Source organism: Rattus norvegicus, chromosome 13 (genome assembly GCF_021556685.1).
Source record: "Rattus norvegicus strain SHRSP/BbbUtx chromosome 13, alternate assembly SHRSP_T2T, whole genome shotgun sequence".
In the NCBI taxonomy this organism is placed as follows: Eukaryota; Metazoa; Chordata; class Mammalia; order Rodentia; family Muridae; genus Rattus; species Rattus norvegicus.
The window spans coordinates 25,898,217-25,907,363 of NC_141546.1; the positions used below are offsets into that span (position 1 = coordinate 25,898,217).

Here is a 9,147-nt window from a genome sequence, read left to right on the forward strand (position 1 = left end):
TATAATTCTTTGTTAAATCTTATATTTTCTTATCTATAAGAGAAGACATAATCTGTAACCTTGGAGTCTCTGTCATCAGAGGCTCTGTCTGTTGTAAAGAGGAAGCAGGAAAGCTTGTGGTATTAGTGATCAAAAATAGATCACGACCTTCTGTCCTATTATTAAAGGAAGTCTCTGTCTTGTCAAGATCATATTCAGAATCAAACAAAGAAAAAATAAAGAAATAAGTGTTGACAACGATCTTTCCCATGACCCAGATGTCCATCAGCCCAGAGACAAGTTTGTAGTAGGGGGCAAGTCCAGGTGTACATCTTCCTGGAGTCTGCCGAATGTAAGCAGGGGGCTTAACCACGTGTGGTGCGAACCCTCGAACCGGCTCCCACTCAGGCGTCATGTCTGCCCCGGAGCTCGGTTATCTCTGTTGTAGGCGTGGCAGTTCCTCTTTTTTTATTTTTTAAAAGCACCAAATTGAGATCTGTTTGAACCTGGGCAATGGAATCTGTAAAGCATCGGAATATAATTGGGAAGATCATTAGTACAACAACAAATAGTAAAATCCCAATTCTAATAAAAATAAAATATTGTGTTCTCTGCACCCAAATCCCGTGGGAGGGAGAGCTAAACCTTCAGAGAGGCAGACAAGCCTGGGAAACCGGAAGAGACTGCTCCCTGCACACACATCTCGGACGCCAGAGGAAAAAGCCAAAGACCATCTGGAACCCTGGTGCACTGAAGCTCCCGGAAGGGGCGGCACAGATCTTCCTGGTTGCTGCCGCTGCAGAGAGCCCCTGGGCCGCACCCCACGAGCGAACCTGAGTCTCGGGACCACAGGTAAGACCAAATTTTCTGCTGCAAGAAAGCTGCCTAGTGAACTCAAGACACAGGCCCACAGGAACAGCTGAAGACCTGTAGAGAGGAAAAACTACACGCCCGAAAGCAGAACACTCTGTCCCCATAACTGACTGAAAGAGAGGAAAGCAGGTCTACAGCACTCCTGACACACAGGCTTATAGGACAATCTAGCCACTGTCAGAAATAGCAGAACAAAGTAACACCAGAGATAATCTGATGGCGAGAGGCAAGCGCAGGAACCCAAGCAACAGAAACCAAGACTACATGCCATCATCGGAGCCCAATTCTCCCACCAAAACAAACATGGAATATTCAAACACACCAGAAAAGCAAGATCTAGTTTCAAAATCATATTTGATCATGATGCTGGAGGACTTCAAGAAAGACATGAACACACTTAGGGAAACACAGGAAAACATTAATAAACAAGTAGAAGCCTACAGAGAGGAATCGCAAAAATCCCTGAAAGAATTCCAGGAAAACACAATCAAACAGTTAAAGGAATTAAAAATGGAAATAGAAGCAATCAAGAAAGAACACATGGAAACAACCCTGGATATAGAAAACAAAAAGAAGAGACAAGGAGCTGTAGATACAAGCTTCACCAACAGAATACAAGAGATGGAAGAGAGAATCTCAGGAGCAGAAGATTCCATAGAAATCATTGACTCAACTGTCAAAGATAATGTAAAGCGGAAAAAGCTACTGGTCCAAAACATACAGGAAATCCAGGACTCAATGAGAAGATCAAACCTAAGGATAATAAGTATAGAAGAGAGTGAAGACTCCCAGCTCAAAGGACCAGTAAATATCTTCAACAAAATCATAGAAGAAAACTTCCCTAACCTAAAAAAAGAGATACCCATAGACATACAAGAAGCCTACAGAACTCCAAATAGATTGGACCAGAAAAGAAACACCTCCCGTCACATAATAGTCAAAACACCAAACGCACAAAATAAAGAAAGAATATTAAAAGCAGTAAGGGGAAAAGGTCAAGTAACATATAAAGGGAGACCTATCAGAATCACACCAGACTTCTCGCCAGAAACTATGAAGGCCAGAAGATCCTGGACTGATGTCATACAGACCCTAAGAGAACACAAATGCCAGCCCAGGTTACTGTATCCAGCAAAACTCTCAATTAACATTGATGGAGAAACCAAGATATTCCATGACAAAACCAAATTTACACAATATCTTTCTACAAATCCAGCACTACAAAGGATAATAAATGGTAAAGCCCAACATAAGGAGGCAAGCTATACCCTAGAAGAAGCAAGAAACTAATCGTCTTGGCAACAAAACAAAGAGAATGAAAGCACACAAACATAACCTCACATCCAAATATGAATATAAAGGGAAACAATAATCACTATTCCTTAATATCTCTCAATATCAATGGCCTCAACTCCCCAATAAAAAGACATAGATTAACAAACTGGATACGCAACGAGGACCCTGCATTCTGCTGCCTACAGGAAACACACCTCAGACACAAAGATAGACACTACCTCAGAGTGAAAGGCTGGAAAACAACTTTCCAAGCAAATGGTCAGAAGAAGCAAGCTGGAGTAGCCATTCTAATATCAAATAAAATCAATTTCCAACTAAAAGTCATCAAAAAAGATAAGGAAGGACACTTCATATTCATCAAAGGAAAAATCCACCAAGATGAACTCTCAATCCTAAATATCTATGCCCCAAATACAAGGGCACCTACATACATGAAAGAAACCTTACTAAAGCTCAAAACACACATTGCACCTCACACAATAATAGTGGGAGATTTCAACACCCCACTCTCATCAATGGACAGATCATGGAAACAGAAATTAAACAGTGATGTCGACAGACTAAGAGAAGTCATGAGCCAAATGGACTTAACGGATATTTATAGAACATTCTATCCTAAAGCAAAAGGATATACCTTCTTCTCAGCTCCTCATGGCACTTTCTCCAAAATTGACCATATAATTGGTCAAAAAACGGGCCTCAACAGGTACAGAAAGATAGAAATAATCCCATGCGTGCTATCGGACCACCACGGCCTAAAACTGGTCTTCAATAACAATAAGGGAAGAATGCCCACATATATGTGGAAATTGAACAATGCTCTACTCAATGATAACCTGGTCAAGGAAGAAATAAAGAAAGAAATTAAAAACTTTTTAGAATTTAATGAAAATGAAGATACAACATACCCAAACTTATGGGACACAATGAAAGCTGTGCTAAGACGAAAACTCATAGCGCTGAGTGCCTGCAGAAAGAAACAGGAAAGAGCATATGTCAGCAGCTTGACAGCACACCTAAAAGCTCTAGAACAAAAAGAAGCAAATACACCCAGGAGGAGTAGAAGGCAGGAAATAATCAAACTCAGAGCTGAAATCAACCAAGTAGAAACAAAAAGGACCATAGAAAGAATCAACAGAACCAAAAGTTGGTTCTTTGAGAAAATCAACAAGATAGATAAACCCTTAGCCAGACTAACGAGAGGACACAGAGAGTGCGTCCAAATTAACAAAATCAGAAATGAAAAGGGAGACATAACTACAGATTCAGAGGAAATTCAAAAAATTATCAGATCTTACTATAAAAACCTATATTCAACAAAATTTGAAAATCTTCAGGAAATGGACAATTTCCTAGACAGATACCAGGTATCGAAGTTAAATCAGGAACAGATAAACCAGTTAAACAACCCCATAACTCCTAAGGAAATAGAAGCAGTCATTAAAGGTCTCCCAACCAAAAAGAGCCCAGGTCCAGACGGGTTTAGTGCAGAATTCTATCAAACCTTCATAGAAGACCTCATACCAATATTATCCAAACTATTCCACAAAATTGAAACAGATGGAGCCCTACCGAATTCCTTCTATGAACCCACAATTACTCTTATACCTAAACCACACAAAGACACAACAAAGAAAGAGAACTTCAGACCAATTTCCCTTATGAATATCGACGCAATAATACACAATAAAATTCTGGCAAACCGAATTCAAGAGCACATCAAAACAATCATCCACCATGATCAAGTAGGCTTCATCCCAGGCATGCAGGGATGGTTTAATATACGGAAAACCATCAACGTGGTCCATTATATAAACAAACTGAAAGAACAGAACCACATGATCATTTCATTAGATGCTGAGAAAGCATTTGACAAAATTCAACACCCCTTCATGATAAAAGTCCTGGAAAGAATAGGAATTCAAGGCCCATACCTAAACATAGTAAAAGCCATATACAGCAAACCAGTTGCTAACATTAAACTAAATGGAGAGAAACTTGAAGCAATCCCACTAAAATCAGGGACTAGACAAGGCTGCCCACTCTCTCCCTACTTATTCAATATAGTTCTTGAAGTTCTAGCCAGAGCAATCAGACAACAAAAGGAGATCAAAGGGATACAGATCGGAAAAGAAGAGGTCAAAATATCACTATTTGCAGATGACATGATAGTATATTTAAGTGATCCCAAAAGTTCCACCAGAGAACTACTAAAGCTGATAAACAACTTCAGCAAAGTGGCTGGGTATAAAATTAACTCAAATAAATCAGTTGCCTTCCTCTATACAAAAGAGAAACAAGCCGAGAAAGAAATTAGGGAAACGACACCCTTCATAATAGACCCAAATAATATAAAGTACCTCAGTGTGACTTTAACCAAGCAAGTAAAAGATCTGTACAATAAGAACTTCAAGACACTGATGAAAGAAATTGAAGAAGACCTCAGAAGATGGAAAGATCTCCCATGCTCTTGGATTGGCAGGATTAATATAGTAAAAATGGCCATTTTACCAAAAGCAATCTACAGATTCAATGCAATCCCCATCAAAATACCAATCCAATTCTTCAAAGAGTTAGACAGAACAATTTGCAAATTCATCTGGAATAACAAAAAACCCAGGATAGCTAAAGCTATCCTCAACAATAAAAGGACTTCAGGGGGAATCACTATCCCTGAACTCAAGCAGTATTACAGAGCAATAGTGATAAAAACTGCATGGTATTGGTACAGGGACATACAGATAGACCAATGGAATAGAATTGAAGACGGAGAAATGAACCCACACACCTATGGTCACTTGATTTTTGACAAAGGAGCCAAAACCATCCAATGGAAAAAAGATAGCATTTTCAGCAAATGGTGCTGGTTCAACTGGAGGGCAACATGTAGAAGATTGCAGATCGATCCATGCTTATCACCCTGTACAAAGCTTAAGTCCAAGTGGATCAAGGACCTCCACATCAAACCAGACACACTCAAACTAATAGAAGAAAAACTAGGGAAACATCTGGAACACATGGGCACTGGAAAAAATTTCCTGAACAAAACACCAATGGCTTATGCTCTAAGATCAAGAATCGACAAATGGGATCTCATAAAACTGCAAAGCTTCTGTAAGGCAAAGGACACTGTGGTTAGGACAAAACGGCAACCAACAGATTGGGAAAAGATCTTTACCAATCCTACAACAGATAGAGGCCTTATATCCAAAATATACAAAGAACTCAAGAAGTTAGACCGCAGGGAAACAAATAACCCTATTAAAAAATGGGGTTCAGAGCTAAACAAAGAATTCACAGCTGAGGAATGCCGAATGGCTGAGAAACACCTAAAGAAATGTTCAACATCTTTAGTCATAAGGGAAATGCAAATCAAAACAACCCTGAGATTTCACCTCACACCAGTGCGATTGGCTAAGATCAAAAACTCAGGTGACAGCAGATGCTGGTGAGGATGTTGAGAAAGAGGAACATTCCTCCATTGTTGGTGGGATTGCAGACTGGTACAACCATTCTGGAAATCAGTCTGGAGGATCCTCAGAAAATTGGACATTGAACTGCCTGAGGATCCAGCTATACCTCTCTTGGGCATATACCCAAAAGATGCCTCAACATATAAAAGAGACACGTGCTCCACTATGTTCATCGCAGTCTTATTTATAATAGCCAGAAGCTGGAAAGAACCCAGATGCCCTTCAACAGAGGAATGGATACAGAAAATGTGGTACATCTACACAATGGAATATTACTCAGCTATCAAAAACAACGAGTTTATGAAATTCGTAGGCAAATGGTTGGAACTGGAAAATATCATCCTGAGTGAGCTAACCCAATCACAGAAAGACATACATGGTATGCCCTCATTGATAAGTGGCTATTAGCCCAAATGCTTGAATTACCCTAGATCCCTAGAACAAAGGAAACTCAAGACGGATGATCAAAATGTGAATGCTTCACTCCTTCTTTAAATGAGGAAAAAGAATACCCTTGGCAGGGAAGGGAGAGGCAAAGATTAAAACAGAGACTTAAGGAACACCCATTTAGAGCCTGCCCCACATGTGGCCCATACATATACAGCCACCCAATTAGACAAGATGGATGAAGCAAAGAAGTGCAGACCGACAGGAGCCGGATGTAGATCGCTCCTGAGAGACACAGCCAGAATACAGCAAATACAGAGGCGAATGCCAGCAGCAAACCACTGAACTGAGAATAGGTCCCCTATTGAAGGAATCAGAGAAAGAACTGGAAGAGCTTGAAGGGGCTCGAGACCCCAAAAGTACAACAATGCCAAGCAACCAGAGCTTCCAGGGACTAAGCCACTACCTAAAGACTATACATGGACTGACCCTGGACTCTGACCTCATAGGTAGCAATGAATATCCTAGTAAGAGCACCAGTGGAAGGGGAAGCCCTGGGTCCTGCTAAGACTGAACCCCCAGTGAACTAGTCTATGGGGGGAGGGCGGCAATGGGGGGAGGGTTGGGAGGGGAACACCCATAAGGAAGTGGAGGGGGGAGGGGGATGTTTGCCCGGAAACAGGGAAAGGGAATAACACTCGAAATGTATATAAGAAATACTCAAGTTAATTAAAAAAAAATAAAATAAAATAAAATATTGTGTCTAATCGATTGGATTTAATGATTTAACTCTATCCGCAAAGGATCTTGTCAATCCAGAGAGGTCCACTGTATCTATATGTTACTTACTCATTTCTGTGATTAAGGACGTCAATTTTTGAATATTATAAGAAATGTTATCATCATCCCATATGTCTAGCAAATGTTTTTTGGTCCTTTCCCATTCTTCTGTAGCATTATAAGATAAAGGAGTCACACAAATAAAATCATAATTAGCGTGACAGCGTGTGGCCATCCTAGTCTTAATGTTTGTAACATCTCGTCTTAATTCTAATACTACCTCTTCTAGGGCATTTAATCTAGTTTCTAATTTCAAATCTATAATCTTCTGTTCTGATAATGTAAGGGTAACATTCTTATGGAGATCATTAACAAAAGTGGCAGTCTGTATTTTCTTAACCAAAGCAGTAGTAGAAACAGCAAAAGAAGTAACAATAGCTATCAAAGCGGTTATACCTAGAATTAAGACTGTTACAAATCTTTTTGTCCTAATCAAACCCGTAGCATACCTAATAGTCTGGATGGCAGAATCATCAAACCATGGCTCATCTCCCAAGTCTACTGGTAACAAAACATAAGGAGGTCTCTTGACAATCAATATAACAGATCCCGATACAGTGGAATCAATGTAATTAGTCAGCTTGTATGATGTACACTTAATACTAAAAATAGATTCAACCTTATCTATGTTAATCAATTGTGGCAATCCTACTAATATTGTATAGGGATAGGTAACACAAGCAGAAACTGAAACAGCATCATAATCAGCAGCTCCTGGTTTCTTCAGCAAAAGTTTCTCACTAGAAGCAACCAGTCGGAACAATTCTGGATGTTCTATCAGTGGTTTGTTCTGTCTATCAGGGAGGTCCGTGTGGAATGGCTCCCAGAACCATGTCGGTTCTACCCACCCCGCATCATACCATCTTTTGATCGGTTTTTCAACTGGAGGCACGTAGTTCCCATAAAGTTTTGAGTTGGTGGAGAGATAATTGTTCTGATCTTTATCAGGTGAGGACATGGAGAAGTCCCAGAGAAGTCCAGCAGCGCCTAAGGGAGAGAATCTTACCCCATTGTCAGGGAAGGCACATGGAAGCCAGCGCGGGAAAGCATTCTCATCTCCCTCCCAAAGGGCGTCCTTTTTAAATGTTGCTCTGTAATGGGGGTAGTGTGGCGGAAGATTCTTTGTTGTGGTATAATGTTGTCTTTTTTCTTCTTTATCGCTCACGGTGGTCATCCACAATTTTCACATATGCCGCCCATTGTCCTTTCCATCTGGTTTGGTATTGTCTAAGGTGGGGGTATCTGTGTTAAACACCCTTTTTCCCACTTGAAAAGAGCCCACTGGCACTGAAGGGGAGAAAGAGAAGCAAATGGGCAGAGAATCGGACTTTCCCTCAAAATCTACATAACCCGAGCTGTTTTTTAGAAGGTGAAAGTCAGGCGATCCCCCTATCACTAATGTTTGATTGGTTAAAACCTTGATGTGATCCGACACCTCCCACCCTACAGGATGTAATATGGGTGGCTTTGGTAAGTAAGCCCAATAACTTTCTCTTAAAGCGGTGGGCGCACTCATGACTGTAAGTACAGCCACAAACAGCAAGGTTGTCGTTTCCGGGGCATGTGTAGCCTTCAATACTTTCTTTGTCTGAGCTGTCAGGGTTTTAAGTTGTGTCCACGTCGGCGTCTGGCGTGGTTTTATTTTTGGCTCTAGGCGAGTCGCCTTGATCTTTTTGGCCAAGTTCTGCATTATCCGGCGGTTCGGCCTCTTTCGGCGTGGGGGACGGATGTCCGTTTCCTTTGGCTGGCCTGATGAGTCTGTCTGGGACCCAAATTGGTGATTCTGTATTCTGTGGGAAAACACAAGCATAGCCTCGTCCAGAGGCAATTAGCACATCTGGCCCCTTTCATAGGCCAGTTAATTGGTCTTTCCATCTGACCAGGGATTTAGGAGCACTCTCCTTCTCTGTCCAATGTCTTTCGGCGGCTGTAAGCCCCTGGTTATCTGTATTTTCATGATTCAAAACGAATAGGGAATGGCTAAGCAAATGATGGGGAGTTGTATACTTACCTGTTGACCTTAACTTTTGAATCTATGCTTTAATATTCTGATGTATACGTTCTACAATGGCTTGCCCTTGTGGGTTGTATGGAATTTCTGTGACATGGGCTATGTTCCACTGTTGATAAAAATGTTCTAAGGTTTTTGTCACATAGGCAGGTGCATTGTCAGTCTTTATTTTCTTCGGGATACCCATGTAAGAGAAACTCTGCACCAGGTGTTGTATTACATCTTTCACTGTCTCTCCCGTTCTGGCAGAGGCAAACACCATGTGTGAGTAGGTATCCACTGTGACAT

The 9,147-nt window shown here is 40.9% G+C and overlaps 1 pseudogene; it reads right to left on the minus strand.

Annotated features, from left to right (window-relative positions):
- Positions 1-383: 383 nt before the first annotated feature.
- On the minus strand, positions 384-8,538 carry LOC148001563 (endogenous retrovirus group K member 19 Env polyprotein-like; annotated as a pseudogene).
- Between the last annotated feature and the right edge of the window lie 609 nt (positions 8,539-9,147).